Raw genomic sequence first — 16,534 nt, 5'->3', positions numbered from 1 at the left:
CAACTCCTTGTCATTGTTGCTTTATGCTGTGAAGAGAGCCACTTTCTGCCACTGTTTCTTTCTGCCCCGTTGCACAGAAGCCCGTCTTTACAACATTGGTGCTGCTGAGCGTTTAAATAGCCAACACTATACGTCCATGTTAAAAAAAAACATAAAACCGTGAGTTCTCCAACATTATCTGCAAATTGTGGACTGTGAAATGATCATCAGACAGCTTGTTCAGCATTTTGCACTTTTTGCTCACCATTCAGAGGTCAGTCGAGAAGCGTGAAATGGTCTGTATTTCTGCAGGGCGCTCAAACGTACCAGGCTGAACCACATGTTGACGGTGTCACTCCGCACTGCCACTGGAGCAGACCTGTTTACATTGACTGAGAGATGCCACTGTCAATCAACATGTGATCTGAAATGGCCACCCTGTTATGAGCAGGCAGCAGCTTGGAGTTTTTGGCGCCTTAATCTTCTATTAAATTGTATTAATTTAAAAATGTTTTTTTTTTTTTTTAAATAACACTGGTAAACACTTTTTTTCAATATCTTTACTATTAAAAAAAATGTTAACATTTGACACCATGTTGACAGGAGTTTAACTCACTCACGCTGCATGTCATTGGCTAAGAGTCTAGCTTATAAAAGTGTATTATGCATCTTTTCAAACCTCTTTATATCCAAAACTGTTACAAACGGATGTACAGAACTTTGAAATTAAACTCTTAAATGTCTTTGGTCAGTGTATCATGTATTTGTGGTAATCTGAAGGATTATTATATTATTATACAGAGATGCATACATGCACTCAACCAACCCATGTGACTGCACTTTATTCTGACCAGTGTGACTGCACTTTGTGTTTTCTTTACCTTTGCACAGTATTGTATATAGATATATACATCATCACTGTTACAACAAAATCTTGTATGTCCATTTTTGTTGTTGTTTTTTTACAGAGTTTGAAAACGGCAGCTGTCCTTAAATTTCGTGATGAATGTAGCAATAGAAAAGCTCCAGATTTACTTGGAAAAAGATCTTGTTCCATTGACGTCCATTCAAAGTTAAGAATGTTTTTTTCTTCTCTCCTGGAAAGTTACCATTCTGGAGATATGAGGTTTTGCTGAGACCCACACACACACACACACACACACACACACACACACACACTGTACTAAAGTCTTAAGCTATCTGGGCAGTAATCACAAACACAGATAAACACTACATTGTGATTGGATGTCTGTCAGTGTGTTAACTTAACCATTTTAAGTGTCTCTTTGAGGAAGCCCAATACTTACAGTTACCATCCAATATCTAGTTTATCTAATCGGTCCTTCATTAAATTAAATCAGATGTGCTTCTGATGGAATTTAACAAACTTGTTATGCAATGTTTTTACTGCCAGCATAAGTAGTTTTAAACGATTTTCATGGCTATCTAAGACTTTTGTTTCAGTTTGCAATGGGTGGTTAAGAATGACAGATGGGTGTAATTGTCTCACAGCCTCAGCTTGCAACAGATTTGAATTTGTCACAGGCATTGCCTTTAACATTTGAGCCAGATTTGTGGTGTTTACTTCATTTGCTGGCCACAAGGGGGCGTATGAGATCTGATTTCAGGAGCCTTCCTAGAGGGTTTCCCAGTTCTGGTCCTGGAGCACCATTGAAGTGCAAATTTTATTACTTTCCCAGCTCTGACACACCCATTAAAGTCATGAAAGGGTTGTTAATTAGCTGATGAGGTGACTTTACTGTTGGGAGCAGGAAAAAAGGTTGTAATGGAGTGGTACTCAAGCAGAGTCCTAGAAGTATTTCCTAAAGTGCACTGATCCTGTGTGCACCTTTCTTCATTTTTGCTGTAGAGCTTGCATGTTTCCAGTAACCACCTGGTCAGGCATAAACTAATCTGAATGGCTGTGGTTCATTTGTTTGTCCCACATCTTTGTTTCTGGGCACCTGGATATTAATCTGATTTGTGGTGTAATCCTGATTTCTGTATAACCTCGTGATGACTGTGTGCACCAGTGGTGATATAGAGGTTAATCCCACAACAAAATGAAATCAGGACAAAGGAGATGTTTTATTGTATCTAAACAATATTTAAATACATTTGAAATGAAATTTCGTGCTTTTTCATTTTGTTTACACACACTGCGTGCAATGTTGTTTGGCTTCAAATATTTCCTTTATTTAATATCATATTAATTTTAGATTACAGTCTGTTCCCCAGCTCCAACAATTCTACTCTCAGTGCTAGCAACGCCAGTGTGAAAAGGTATGTGTGTGTATGTGTGTTGCTAACCCTAGCCATATGAATGGAGCAGTGTTTGGTGCCTCATGAATGCTGTTTTGCAGACCCGACAGACAGGCCACCTCATTCACCCAACTTTAGTCCACCCCCAACCCCCCTTTATACAAGGCATTAGCAAACCCAGCCCCAAACATGCTCAGCCTTACATGCTGAGGGTGAAGTGTAGAACGAGCTAAAGATTCTGTACCATAATGATTCTCTAAATTCTCTCTGTCTCCTTATATAAAAGCCCAATCTTGGTACTCACTCTATTCTTTCCTTTTGACTCCCCCCCCTCATTAGTGTGTGTGAGTGTGTTTGTGTGCTTTAGGGGGGATGGTTTTGATCAGTGTACGAGCTGAGATGTGGGTGGGCTGAGTATTTCAGTCCTTGGGACAAGAACACACTAAATCTATGTTCTTAAAGGCAAGAAGAATAAATAAGTCTCAAAAATGTGTAGACACTACCCAGTTTTAATTCTGAAATCAACGTTATTGATAGGGAGTTTGTCCCCCTTTGCTGCAGTAACAGCTTCTACTAAGAAGGCCTTACACTAAACGTTGGAACATTGCTGTGAGAATTTAATTACATTCTGCCAAAAAAACATTAGAGAGGTCAGGTACAGACGTTGGATGAATAGTTCTCGACTCCACCTCATCCTAAATTATTCTATGGAACTCCATAAATCCACAACCCAATACTTGGGGGCTTTATACTCCTGTAGGCGACACGGGGCTTTGGGCATTAAGGCTCATGTGTGGCTGCTCCAGAGCATCCCATTCTATTGGTCAATGCTTTTCCGTGGAGAATATACAAGAAGTCTGTGATGCCTAAAAGGGGCACTCCAGCCTAAAACTAGTATTTTGTCTGTCCAAGAACAGTTTTAACTTTTCATGCAGGTGAATGTAATATATACATTTTTTTTGAGCTTTTCTGTTGATCCATTTATCATGAAATATTTACACAACATAAACACAACACAGTTGCTTTGTTGAAATGATGGAAAAAATAATAATTACAAAATGGAGATGTGTTTCTTTTTTAGCAACAATTAAATGTTATATGTCATATGTAATATTGTGCAGTGCAGCATTGCATTCCTAAACCTCATCAGTTTGACAGAATTCATGATTTTCTGTGCTTACTGTGTTTTCGTCCATCAGGGTTCTCTCACTACAATTCCCAGAATACATTGTGCAAATGTGTCTATTTAAACATAACCGTTGGGAATCCACTGACGTAGAGGCTAATAAATGCTTTAGTGATATTTGGCTTCTTAGCAGCAGCGTTAGCTATCTGGCTTTCTTCTGTATTAGCCAGCTAGCTAGCTAAAAAAACATCAAACAGCCTGTCCTCGTGAATCCACCCTAAAAAGCGTGTAGTTCTTCGAAAGCTCCTCCCACCTTCAAGATACATCATCAGAAGGGTGTTAGTCTCTTGTCTCTGAGCTGGAAAATCACCACGTTAAGAGGAGAGTAGACAGATTTGCAGATGTTGTAACGGTTAAATGCCCTACTTTAAAAGTGCCCCTTTAAAGTAGTTGAATTTCCAAATCATGGATACATTTGGGTGTAGTGTGGCTCGCGTGGCCGTGTATTCCCCCTTTAAAAAAGCAATGAGTTCCCAATGTGGCATCTGAGTGGGGCCCGCCAGCCTACTGGCTGTCTACGCTGCTGAAGACCAAACCCCCTTTAAGAGCTACATGCACCGAGTGCAGCCCTTCGGAGGTCAATCAGTCCCACTACGGAGCCTCCTCAGTCGTCCAGTGTTTCACCGGCTCCATGTGGTAACAGAACCGCGGCTGCTGTTGCCTCGTCAGAAAGTATTTTTCTTTTTTAGGTTCACTTTGGACGCAGGACTTAAACTGAGGACTTCATAAGTTGGACTTTTTCTTTCAGAAGTGACCAAGTGTGGAAGAAAAAAAGAAACTTTTACTTCAGCTTAACTCTGTGGAATTTGTGTCCTGGTTTTAAACCCTGGGAAAGTTGGCGATTTTTGCCCGGATTTGAAGCTCGCGGCTGCTTGCGAACTGGATAAGCCGGCGGAGCGGAGAGCCTCCCCCACCGACAACAGCCCCTCAGTTCAGTTCACAGGACTGAGGAGGAGGTTTAGTTTGGACGTAGGGAGCAACGGCGGCGAACCGTGGAGTGGAGCTGCTGCCATTCAAGGTGAGTGAGACTCGGCTGTGTTTCGTGTTGAGAACTTTTAACCTTTGGTTTCTCCAGCGCTCTGAAAACGCTGTTGACTTTCGATCAGAGTCTGTCTGGCAGTTTGTTTGCACAGAAACGTTTTCACCCTTCATAGAGCTCTGCTCACCAACTTTACTGCCCGAGACTGAAGTTGGCTTCTTATTCGAATTTTCAGTTCCACCTTAAATGGTTCCACCTATAAGGCGCCTGAATCTAATTGCTGCACCATTTAAGGTGGAACGGAAAACTGGGATAAGAAGCTGAGAAAGAGAAGCCTGCTTCAGGTTTGCTGTTGTGTCAATTGTATGTACGCCTGCCTGCCTCGCCTGCATTGGGCTCTACGGCACAAGTCTGCTTTTTAATGCTTTTAAAAACGTCAGGTTTCATCCGTCAGAAGTAAACTAACTTTTATCTCTTTGGTGTTTTGTCTCTTCTTGTGAGGTAAATGGTTCTGAATGTACAGTAGCTTACAGGTTTGGCTTCGTAACTCACTTGACAAGATTACCAAGCTACACTGTATGATTGGCTTTTCTCTTCTGGAAGTTTTTAAAGGCACGTTTTAACAGCAGAAATGCAGTCGGTCAGCTCAACATATAGGGCGATTTACTGTGTCTTGTAAGTTAACTGGAGCCCTCAAAGTCAATACTGGAAGTTTCTCGGCCATCTTTATTGAGAGTGACCGGTGTTGGCTAGTGTAGGTGGAGAAGTTGACTTTGCTTGTTCTGTTTTAATGACCCAGGTGTGCTGACGTCCGGTGGGCGTGGTCTGCATCATAAAAACACAAATGGTTTATTGTGATGTTGTTTAGCACTAACACCGTCTCTATCAGAGGTGAACAGGGCTGTAACAGTGACAAAATCATGACAAAAATCAAACTGTGATGTGCATAGTTTAGAAAGGACAGTCTATTAAAGCGCCCGTATCATGGAATACCAAATATGCCTCTATTTTTTTTAAAATAAAGGCATTTACTGTAGTATGTAGACATTGCTAAATTTTCAAAATATACTGCTTATTCCCTGGCCCATATGTGGACGCTAAGCTGCAAAAACAGCCTAATTTGAATTCACTGTTTTTTGTGATGTCACAAAAATCAACACATTTGCATACATCTGCCTATTCAGCTGACAGCAGTTCAGCCCTGCCCATTCATGCTGAAGTTATATGGAGTGTTTCAGTCTGGACTGCTTTTTCAGTGAGACACAATGCAGGGCAGCCTATCAGAACAGAGATCATTTACATAAATTGGTCTTAAAGACGCAGTAATTTAAACAGTTTCATTCTAAGGGATAAGCAGAGGTTAGAAAAATAAATTATGACTGTTTTTGGTATTGCCCTGCGATGGACTGGCGACCTGTCCAGGGTGTGTCCTGCCTTCCGCCCAATGACTGCTGGGATAGGCTCCAGCTCCCCCCGCGACCCAGAAGGATAAGCGGCTTAGACTGTGTGTGTGTGTGTGTGTGTGTGTGTGTGAGAGAGAGTGAGTGATTTTGGTACGTAAACCCACACTAATGGTATAAGCGGCTCTCAGAGGGAACAATAAAATACAAGAAAAATGTCACTTAGGCGTCCTTTCATTGTGCTATTCTAAAGCAGTTGTATTGTTTGAACACTAAAGTTTGCAGATGATCAGGACCAACCACCATGCCATGCCAGCGCTCCCCCTGCGCCCAGCTCTAGTGTCATTAGTAAGTTGTTCAACAATGTGATGAAATTTATTCTGAATATCATGAAAATACTAAATCATGAACCCAGTATGGTGAATCGAATCATGAACTGGGAGTACTGTTAACACCACCACAGGTGAATGTGATGAGATTTCCTGTACTGAAGCACTGTCTTTCTCTCTGAAAGGGATAAAATATTTGGAAGGGAGATTATTATCTTGGGACTGGAAGGAGAGGGGAAAGGAATTAGCATATCACCAAGAGCTCCAGCCTTGCATACTGTTATGCATGGGAGTGTGTATGCATGTGCATGCAGGATGGGGGTGGTGCAATTTTTTTGCTATGAGCCTTGAGTTGAAATTAGGCCTGTAGGGAGATTTGCAAATGAGGAGACTAGATGAAGAGGAGCGTTAGTTGGTTAATAAGTGGTGTCTGGGAGAATGCAGCTTGTTCTCCTGCTCCAATGAACGCTATTACTGAGGGTGTCGCAACAATCCTTTTTCCTAATACTTTACCATTCCTAAACCTATAACCATCTGGTCCTGGGCTGATATCCTCCCAGCTGAAATGGAATGAAATGAAATGACAGCTTAACGGCACACAAAAGCCTTCAGCCAGGGAAGCCCAGGCTTTTGGCTGATCGTTGCTCATTCCTAGGCAAAACTGGGTCATCGTTCTTCAACATTTTTCCATACATTCCCTCAGTAATGGCCCAGTAATGTGAAATATCTATGCTCCATGCTTTATTTTTCCAAAGGATGGATGACTAAACAGGCTACTGTGTTTTGGCGCATAGCAGTTATTTATGATTTGACAAGTTTATGAAATTCAGAAACATCTGGGTTATTAGCATTCTCCAGTACAAATTAGGGTTGTTTAAAAAAGTTTATGGTCTATGAATCTATACACATTGATTACTATATCTGTATCAATATTTATTGCAGCCATTGTTGTTGTGCTTTTGTAGGCTTTAGAGCCTCATATTCTTTTGTTGGCATGCTACTTCTTTGTTTATTGCGCAATGAAATGTGATCACAGTTATACACTTTCTCTAAGAGATGGCTTTTTGTTCGTACCAATTTCACAGTAAATTAATGTTTTATGATTTTTTTGAATTGTGAAGACTTTTAGTAGTAGGTATTAAATGTCTGCACACAAATTGTCATATTAAAGCAAGGGTACAGACAGTCTTGCAAGCAGACGTCTGCCTGCTGTTACAGAGTGGTGTGTTTTGTCCCTTAACGTGGCCAAGAACCGCGCCGCTGTGCTATTAAAGGGCTGTTTGACTGATATACAAAATAATCAACCCCAGACAGTTGCCTTAGTGTGACGTTGAGGACCGAGCATTTCTAGAGACTGTGTAGAAAGTGTGTATACATGAACGATGGGTAGTTACAACGGAACTGACAAAATCCAGATACATATGCCCAGCTTAATATTCAAGAGATGTCAGATACATTGTTTACATGTGGGTGGAGAGCCCTGGTGACTAGGGCACAGTTATTATTTGAAATGGATATGATGCACTGCCTGATGCCTAAAATGCATGATTGTTTAATGGTAGTTTTGAGAGAAGATTTTGGCTTAAAACTTTTTTTAACGCATTCATGATGAAAAGGAACATGCAGGGTGTTCCAAGGCGAAATATTACCCAAATAAAAAGCATTTATTCGGATTTAGCACAATTTTAACATGATAAACATTACATATAAAAACTGAGAAGATATGGAAGACACAAGTAGATTCCCTGGCTATTTTGTGTGGCAAACCAAATGTCTATTGTTGTAGACATCATGACCAGCACTATATCAGTATCCTTCTCTACAATGCACCATTCCACATCAGTCCACTCTGACTGGCTTTGTTTGCATCTCAGTGATTAAATTATGCAGAAAATGTAAAAAACTGGTGGAATTCCACTTCCATGTGTCCCATACAATGTAGTAGCTGTAGTGGTGTTTTCTGTAAAAGTTTTTAACCCTTTTTTTATTTCAGTGTACGTTTTGTTGTTGTACAGGAAGAAATGTTACAGACGCCTCAGTGCATGTGTGTGTATATATATGCATGTGTGTATGTGCTTAGCTTTACATTCATGTTCACTATCATGTTTGTTCGTCTCTGACACCTGGACAGTGTCTGACTCTGAGAGTGGGAAAAGTGGTCTTGACTTGTTAAATGACCTTTAACCCCCAGTATAAATGCTACCATTATATCTTTACCATTTGACCTCTGATGGCTTGACCTGTTGTGACCTGTGAACAAAATGGAAACCTATTAGATTGCCGGATTTGGGGGGAGGTGGAGAGACAGAGAGGCCTTTTCACCTTTCAGCTTTTCCCGACATGGAACTTGCACATAGGAGTGAATGAGCTAAGTGTATCCTTTTTATCTCAGCTATTAGTTAATACTAATTACAGTGCACTGTTGTTCAAGTGAGAGCATTCAGAGATTTGGTACATTGGTTTGTTATGAGAACATCTTTACAGTTCCTACAAATATGCTTCATTGAATTGGCTGTTCTGAGTCATCAGCTATCGATGCAGACCACTGGCACAACAGTATTCAAGCAAAACAATCCTGCCCTTGTCAGGAATTCTTTTTTGTCAGCCCTTTTAAGTTAATAAGAAATTGACTGTGGATGGAATAAACTGTTTTCCCACCTGTTGCTCTAAATACACATAAGTATCTAATTACTAACATCTGTTATCAGATAGCGCGCTAGCTTTTAACACCCTCAGAGTGTTATTGAACTGGCGGCTGCTTGCTGAGGATTGGAATGAGGCCTTCTTGGCTTTCAGTGCGGACAACACTTGTGTGAATCCAAACACCTTATCTTTGAGGAGATGCCATGAGAAAGGATGTTAAGGAGGGAGGGGCTGCTTTGGTGTTTAAGTGTCAGTAGAACTCGGGGGAAGCCAGATGCTGCTTCAGGATTAGGTTCTTCTCAACATGAGCTTAAGATTCCTATTGAAGCTCTGTTTCTGAATCAGTTTTTTTGTAGAGATTAGGCTCTGTTTGTACATAGTAAATCTTGGGAATAGTATAATAGCTTAGAAAACTGGTGCTGTGTTTGAAAAGGTCACTACAATGGAAAATCAGGAGCACTATTTTTAAGGAGTAGAATATGAGAGGGAGTGTCTTATCATAAATAACATCATGGCTGTGGTTTGATCGCATGCATGAGCCAAAAATGAGTAAAGAACACGAACATTGTTCAAAATATTTTTTTTTTAATTAGTAATCTTTCCCACCAAACATGGTACCGCCACAAGTGATGTGTTACATAGAGTAAAGCAACCATTGTTGTTACTTACTAGTGGTCAGTGGGATGAAATTGGTATGGAAAAAAATGAGCTGTTGTCAGATATAACATGAATGGAACACTTTTTATTCAGATTGTGTTTTCAGGACTAGCTGCTGTATAAACAACACTATAAAAGGGAACAACTATTGTATTTCAGAATCGGAATATGATTTAAGTGAGCATTTTGTGTAATTTTGTGAAATGTGTTTATTTATGATATGTTCATTGTGACTGATTTCAACCTATAAACAACACAAATGATATATGTAACACATTACCAGAATGCTTGTTTTGTAACCTGTTACATATCACTGCTGGTGGAACAAAACCTCATCTCCATTTTTCAGTTTTTATCATAATTTAAAAAATGTCTGTTGTCCTTTACATTGTCTATACATTTCATGATGAATGGGCCAAAAGAAATGAACCAAAATGACTTGGAAAAAAGTCTGGTTCCATTGACTGACATTAAAAGTAAAGTAAGTTTTTCTCTTTTCCTGTAAAGTTAACATTTTGGAGATAAAAGGTTTTGTTCTGACAATAGCTTTTGCTCTTTTGATCATTGCAGTAACTGAACTATTCTATTCTATTCTATTCTATTCTATTCTATTCTATTCTATTCTATTCTATTTGTTCTGTGATTTGACCACTTTTAGATAGCATCTTGTTATCAAACTTTAAGTTCCATTTGGAGAGATGTAGATAACCCGGCCGTAGGATTGACGTAATGAGTTCTGGCCTCTATATGGGGTCCTCAGATTAAAATCTAGATTAACTACTCTATTTAATTACACCACTCTGGTTTTAGCAGTGTAATCTTATCACAGTGTCTGCTCTCTTTAAAAGAGACTGAGAACCACAGTGCTAGAAAGTATAGCAGGCAGCCAGGTGCACAGGAAGACAGTGATGAACCTACGTGCATAGATGCAGGTCACTTGTTGCAGTCTATAGAGCTCACTGCCAAACACATCAAATGAAGGTTCGACCAGTCTCCAAATGCTGGAGCAACTGTGTTTTAACCCGCGGCAGCACTCCTGGTGTTTAGTGGCTTTGGGGATTTTTTTAAGCGGTTCTGTTTAGTTGGATTTAGCTCTCATGCCGCTGATGAAATCAGGCAGCAATCTTGCTACTGAGCACACTGATCCTGGATCTGGTCTTGGTTAGCTGCACTTGTTCAGCTCTGTTTCTGTGCTTTTTGCTGCTTTGTAGCAGACTCCCTGTATCTCAGATCAAACATTTCCATAGTGTACAAGCTACTTGTAGTGCAAGTGGCATCTTCACTAAGTCCAAAGGGTTGCAGTTGGGGATGCACAATGATACATATTGATACTGGAAGGTAATTGTTTAAAAAATTATTGGCCTGTATTTCAAAGCGATATTTGATGATGCATTTATTCTATGCTGGAAGAGCAGAACATTGAGGTGGCGCTGGGCTTCTGCGCTAAAATACTTGCATTGTATTCATTTAACTGCATTTGAAACTCCACGGAATTAAATGTTATATTTCTTTGTAATAACGATGTAATGTAATCCAGGTGGATCTAATCTGAATTTCTCCTTTTCGACAGCTTGTAGTTTTCTGTTAGTACCTGGATGATGTGCTAGACCTCCCAAAAAATGTGAGTAAAGTTGAGCACTGTTTACACTCAGCAGCCATGGGCTTACATTTGTGATGCCACTGCAGTTTAAAAGGTTCAGATTTCATATTAAAGCTGGATGTCTGTGTTGAAGTGGGATGGGGCAATGTTTATAAAAAAACACTAGACTGAAATCCAAAAGAGCCAAAAAACTGAGGGATTTATTTAACATAAATTCTTCAGTATGCCATACAATTACTTAAATTCTTATTATTTAAGAATTTCAAATTGTTAGATTAATAATGTTATCTTTGGCCCGATTCAATGACATGAGGTGCTGCACGGAATTTGTTATTGCCGTTCTGTTATGTTTATATGTGAGATGTTAGCATTAGAGATGGTACCACTTACCACTTTTTCTTTTCCGATATTTATCCACTTTGGAAACCCTCAGTTTATACTAATCCTCACTATTAAGCTTTAAAATGATCTATTTTAATTGATGCATGTGACTTAAGACAACTGTCTAAAGGTAGGGTCATCATGCCCAAACTACTCAATCATCCAGTCAATTACTACCCCACAGAAGAAATACACAGCTAGCAGCATTACATCACACAAGCACTACTGGATACTGTAAGATTGTCATACATGCAGTACGTTTTTAAACAAATTTAAATGGCCCATATTTTGGAAAATCTAATTTACCTCACCTTTTTGAAATAAAAGTTTGCTGTAGTATATAAACACTGTTAAAAGTTTCAAAATGTACTGGTCACTCCCCTGTCCTCATAGTCCATATATGAAAAGTAAGCTGCAGAACAGTCCTTTCTGAATTCAGTGTTTTTGTGATGTCACAGAAAACAACCCATTTAACATATGCCTGACTTTTCAGCCCACAGCAGTTTAACACCACTCATTCATTCTCAGGTTATAAGGAGGATTTCAGCCCAGATTGCTTTTTAATTGAGGGGCATTACAAGGCAGACAATCAGCACAGAGCTTATTTACATATATATAAGTCTTAAAGGCACAGTAACAAAAACAGCCACTTTAATTTTAAGGGAAGAAGAGAGGTAGTGAAATATAAATGTATGTTAAAAAAAAGAGAAATATATGACTTTTGATGCATATATCCACACAAACATTGTAAGTGTAACTCAAGAAAAAAGAAAAATCTAGGATATGGGACATTTAAAGCCAGATATGGTGCTGGGGCAGAGGTGCGGTAGAGTTGTGTTGCCTGTTGAGGTTTAAACCCTGGTATTGTTTTGCAGTGGTTTCCAACACCTGGTCTCTTGCAGGGCTATTACAGTTAACGTGAAAACTAAATTAAAACTATAATGTCCACTGCCCTTATGAAAGACCTACTATCACAGCAGTCATCATAATACTAAAATAGAACAGAACAGAACAGAAACGCAATTAAAACCTAAACCAAAACTATTACTGTTCAGAAAATTAAAAAAAACTAGACTGAAACTATTACTGAACCTGAAGACTATCTGAAACTAAACTAAAATCAAAAATCAAAATATAAAACTAAATAAAAATAAAAACAAATGACATTTTTATAACTATAGTAACCCTGCTCCCTTGGCCTGCATATTTTGGTTTCCCTGCCTCAACACACCTGAGCCATTTAATCAGTTCATCTGATCTGTCACTTTCCTGAGTTGAAGTGAGTTAGTAAGAGCAGGGAACTTTTGCTGAGCCATCGCTTCAAAAGGAAAATGGATATTAAACGCAGGGATGATGAAATGCACACTTATTTTGCAATGCTCACATCTTAAAACTGCCAGTCTAGACGTGTTATCATGTTTTAGATGCTGGAACAAGATTGTAGAAAAATGACATTCTAGTAGACAGTGTAATGGTGCAAGATTTCACTGATGTTATTTGTTTATCTTTTTAATCATCTAGCCTGTTTTTTTACGCAGCTAATTTTAATAACATTTGAAATGTATCCTATAAACCCCTGGGGTTTTGTTGCCACATTGTGGGGACGAATGAAAGGTCCTGCCACTCAGGAATGGTAACCAGGACAATCTGGCAAGCTGTAAAAAGCCTGTTTTAGAGCCAACTGCAGTGATGTGATCTTTTAAACTAGAGAGAGAGAGTTAGAGATGTGAGTCAGGTGGGGAAAAAAGACAAGAGCATTTAAGTGACATTTTCAGAGAGTCCTTACCCAGCAACCCAAAGGTTCTGCTCCTGGCTGGAATGTGAGGTTTGTATCTGTGTTTTTGAACCAAAAGCAAGTCCCAAGATATCTTAAACCTCCTTTATGCTTTCCAGAGCTCTCTTTTTTTTTATTTTTTTTTATTCTGACATTTTTGTGCACACAGTTAAAGAGCTCAGCGTCCAACTCTGAATTGCACCCAATCACTTATTCCTAGGAGAACTTCACCCCAAATGTGGGCATATTTTATTATTATTATTATTATTATTGTTATTATTATTATTCTTATTATTATTGTTATATATGTGGCATTTATATTGTGATGCATATTGTGTATCATAAAAATGTCAGGAAGTATCTTGATATAATTTTTTGCCATATCGCCGACCCCTACTTCACACAGAATTTGGAGATAAGGTTTAAATACATACAGAATCAATTTCATTATTCAGCTCATGCAAATGAGGCTGTATTTTGATGAAAAGCAGAATATGCAAGCTCTGCAAACCCTCTAGTTCCTTTGATATTTCTGGAACATTCTCCAAATTAAGCTCTAATTATTGTAAAGCAGAACGCCATATTTAAACATTCATAACTCAGGCATAATATAACACACCGCTGTCTATAACATGCATATTTAGTGTGTTCGCATTGCTTCCTTGGTAATGTGGGTTTTCATCACAGGATATTGCGGGAAGGTGGTGTCCTGCATCAGTGCTGGTGTGTGTGAGGGTGTGTGCATACTATGAACACACCCGCCCCCACTCATATCACAGCCTCTCTCAAGTCTCTTTGATGTCTCATGAAATATGTTTAACATTTGGCCCTCAAAAGTTCACACGTTGAATCCTGCATTTCCTGCAGCAACTAGAAAATATATGCGTATGTTAGGACTCGGGCTTCACCGATATGACAATTTGATTTTAGGGGGCTCAAAATTTTAGTAACTGACATTATTGGCTAATACAATTCTGTTTTTATTTTTTCATTTTAATTTCATACTTCAATACATTTTGTTAAACAGTGCAAATATAACAGTATAAATGTTGGAACACTGGGGGAGGAGTGATGCAGAATTCTTTGGTTTTTGTTTCTGCTTGTTTCCTCTTTTTTTATTCTTCAATAGTTCTCTTCAGTAAAAATGTTATTCTCATGCTAAAGGGTAGATTTGGGTACAGTTTACATGTTTTTGTCATTTTAACAGTGATGGATGTGTTCAGATTCAGAAATTCAGCATGTATTGCCTAGATTAGATTGATTAGTAAGATTGAGTGTGACTCATATTGGGTTCTCTGGTGGTACTGCATTGGAAAATTGTGACCAAAAAAGGTGATTATCACTGCCTTATTAGTGATATTTTATGCCAATAGCAATAAAATCGAGAGTCGTCATTATCAGACAATAGGAACAGATTATCGGCAAGCCGTCATATCGGTGGGGCCCTAGTTAGGGCTGTATGATGTGGACGAAGGTCCTTATTGTGCTTTTATTGCTATAGTCTCTAGTGCAAGCACAATGTAACTTATAATATATAAAAAACACATTCATGAATTTTTGACATTACGTGATTAAAGATGAGCCTGTGTTATTTTGACAAAAAATAACCCACCCACACATGTACACACACAGTTTATGTGTATGTGTGTGAGGGAGAGTTGATGGATTCAGAGTGCCATCTTGTTCTCACAGGTCGTTGTGAAGGATTGTGCCAACAGGATGTCTCTGTGGGATCTCTTCCACTCCTCTGTTCCTCCACTCCTCCACCCCTGTGTTCCTTCACTCCTCCACTCCCTCACTGTCTCTCGTTCCTCAGTCCCATTGGAGCCAGTATGAGTTGCATGCAGAAACCTGATTTTTAATTACTGTGAGTAACTGCAATGTAAATTTGCACTGAAAACTTTAAGGGAGAGTTTTGTGTGTGTGTGTGTGTGTGTGTGTGTGCGTGCACGCTCACATTCAGGCTCACAGTGTGTATCGTTCAGGCCTGTACTCTGCAGAGCGGATGGCTGTGTGTGTGTGTTACTCTCCTGTAGGCAGCCCCCACTCTGCAGGGGGTAAAAAGAGAGAAAGCCGTGCAGCCTTCTTTGTGCCTTTGTTGGAGTGGAGGTTGAAAAGGCCAGCGAATAAGAGCGGGCGAGAGGGGGAGAGAGCGAGGGAGGAACGCAGAGGAAGAGGAGGGAGGATGAGTGCACATCTCTGTGCTGGCAAACAGCAGTAAGAGCCCAGCTGCTGCTGGACGTAAGGTGTGTGCGTGCATTAGGGTGAGTGAAGGAGAGTGGAAGAAGCGTTCAGTTCTGCAGGAATTAAATCGTGGGAACCAGTTATTATTTCTCATCTTTGCATAGTGTTTGCATGTGCATGAGAAGCTGGCTAAGGCATGTTGTTTTTTTTCCTTTTTCTGGTTGCCTCTGCTGATTTGTACTGATGTGGCTAGTCTTGTAATTACAGGATTTAAAGCCATGAAAATTCATGAAAATGCTCAACTTTGGTGTTTGAAGTTTGCTTTTTGAGCTTTGCACCGGAGATAAGAGGCTAATATAGCTCACAGGTAATGCAAACTCAGACCTCACCAATTAGCGTTTGTGCAATCGACATGTCTAAATCATCTCACATGTGCTTCAGACCATGTTCAGTCATCGAAGGGTCTGTCAACTTAATTTGGTAATCGGTTAATGCTTTTAGTTATAGGTTTGTGTGTAAAAATACAATTAACTGTCAAATAAAGAACAGTGATGGTCATTTCAATTGACATATTTTTGCTTTTTTTGTTAGATTTGAGTTTGGTGGGACTATATTGCAAGATGCTGGCATCAACTGATCCCCCCCGCCATCCATTCAGAATTAGGCAGAATTTTCGTCAGCAGCTCCTTTCCACAGCCCCACCCTGCACAAACCAAAGCCTCCTTAGTGTCTGACTGGCTACCAGTGATCGGGCTGGGTGACAGTTAAAACACCCCTTAAATGTGGTAAAATGGCTGTAAACCTCAGCTTTAAAGGAAGTGTCAGTAGTGTGTAATTTGGCGGAAGATGAGATTTACTATTTTACAAGTGAAACTAGGCTTTGGAGGGCACATCAGTTGAACACAACAGCTGCCTTTTACATTTTCCTTTTACATTAATTACATTGAAAGAAAACATTTTTGCCACCTTCTAAAAATTGTATATATTTTTTGTTTGCGCCGTATATATTTTTTGTTTACCTCAGTCACTGCTGTATTGAATGTAACTCTAACCTCACACATATTCCGAGTCCAGCTTGTGCCAGAAAATAAGAACTTTAAAAAATGATAAAAGCAGAGGGGTTTAAGTTGCTATGGCTACACCACTGTCAATAAAAGTGC

The 16,534-nt window shown here is 39.5% G+C and overlaps 1 protein-coding gene across 5 annotated transcripts in view; it reads left to right on the top strand.

Annotated features, from left to right (window-relative positions):
• Nucleotides 1–4,019: 4,019 nt before the first annotated feature.
• plxnb1b (plexin b1b) overlaps nt 4,020–16,534 on the top strand; it is a 111,589-nt gene continuing 99,074 nt past the window's right edge. For 3 of the 5 annotated variants that reach the window (XM_036571058.1, XM_036571061.1, XM_036571055.1), the window contains exon 1: nt 4,020–4,445. The gene's annotated coding sequence lies outside the window, so the exon portion shown is untranslated. Of the gene's footprint in view, nt 4,446–11,005; nt 11,057–15,360; nt 15,437–16,534 lie in introns of those variants that run through there. The other 2 variants (XM_036571056.1, XM_036571057.1) reach the window with 2 other exon arrangements.

This window comes from Colossoma macropomum, unplaced genomic scaffold, assembly GCF_904425465.1.
Source record: "Colossoma macropomum unplaced genomic scaffold, Colossoma_macropomum, whole genome shotgun sequence".
In the NCBI taxonomy this organism is placed as follows: Eukaryota; Metazoa; Chordata; class Actinopteri; order Characiformes; family Serrasalmidae; genus Colossoma; species Colossoma macropomum.
This window is presented reverse-complemented; position numbering and strand designations above follow the sequence as displayed.